The sequence below is a fragment of the Aplysia californica genome, unplaced genomic scaffold (assembly GCF_000002075.1).
Source record: "Aplysia californica isolate F4 #8 unplaced genomic scaffold, AplCal3.0 scaffold00001, whole genome shotgun sequence".
NCBI lineage: Eukaryota > Metazoa > Mollusca > Gastropoda > Aplysiida > Aplysiidae > Aplysia > Aplysia californica.
In genome coordinates this window covers 3,352,979-3,354,272 of record NW_004797271.1, presented here as the reverse complement: position 1 = coordinate 3,354,272, position 1,294 = coordinate 3,352,979, and the positions used below count along the sequence as shown (strand labels likewise).

Sequence of the window (1,294 nt, the reverse complement as noted above, 5' to 3'; positions counted from 1 at the left end):
GGGGGGGGAGAGTATCCGTGTGTAAAGGAACGTGGCGGACAAACAGCCGGACAGAAAGACAAACGAAGAGATAGTTACGTGCTGACATTGATGAAATTGATGGAGACAATACTGATTATAGAAAGCACGAACTATCAAGGAAAACAGTAAGCTCTAAACAAAAGGAATGGACACCTTAATGAAGCGCACAACACCTATCTGTGCGGAGAAGTGGTAGGTTGCGTTTGTCATTGCTCACTGTATAGAGCTAGTTTTGACACCCTTTTCAACGCTGCAATGCTATTTAAGAAGCATGGCCTCCTAGTTTAACGTCCATCTCCGACAGGACATGGCCAGAAGAGGGGAGACCCTTAAAATCTCCACAAAACAACCCAAGTTCAGGACGCACCATTGGGATTCAAATCAAGGCCATCCGCTCTGAAGTCCAGCATGATGCTAGCTGAACTAACGGTGCGCTGACGCAGATATAATTTCAGGGAGGACACTTGGGGAAAAAGAATGGGGGTTAACGTGGGGAAATTGGGGGTGGGGGGGGGGGAACTCTTGGTAAAATGTAGAGAATGAGCGTTACAAAGAATAGAGACCCAATGAGATGGGAGCATAGATATCTTAGTTAGTGTTGTTTTAAGGCAGGTGTATTTACACCCCCATCGACACAATCTAGATCATTCAGGAAGCGGGCCTCCAACCCTGCATGTCTGGGCCAACTAGGGCCGAGAAGCTTACAACATCCCGGTAGAGAGACCGAGATATTTTTTTTTAATTCTCCCGTCCCATGAATCGAACCCGGGTCTCCTTAGTGCGACAGCAAAGCGCCTAACTGCAACTTCAAAGACGCTGTTCTCTCAGCCGAGGAGAAGATACGACGCATCAAGACAAAACCAAGGGAAATTATCCATCCAAGACTAGAGCTTTACTAATTGCTAATTTTTTAGGGTTGCTTCCCTTTTGGTTGTTGTTACTCATTCGTATAGCTTCTTGAATTAATGTTTTAAAAGACTTAAAGTGTGCTTGTATTACACAAGGAGCGTCTTTGAAGCTGTTTTTGTGATGTTATTCCGAAAGTACTTTTTTTTGCTTTGTATATCATAACTAGGGCTCTGTTGGACTCTTTTGGGATCTGACCACATCAGGTACATACAAATCCTCACACAAATACAAAGCATGAAATAATACGTAACTTTGTGTGTTTGTGCGTGTGTGTGTGTATGTGTGTGTGTGTGTATGTGTGTGTGTGTGTATGTGTGTGTGCCCGTGTGAGCATGCGTAAGAGACAGCCGTTATAGTCGAAGCG

The 1,294-nt window shown here is 44.5% G+C and overlaps 1 protein-coding gene across 1 annotated transcript in view; it reads right to left on the bottom strand.

The window, feature by feature from the left end:
• LOC101862459 (proton-coupled folate transporter-like) overlaps window positions 1–1,294 on the bottom strand; it is a 14,603-nt gene that overhangs the window by 11,904 nt on the left and 1,405 nt on the right. The gene's annotated exons all lie outside the window — the stretch shown is intronic.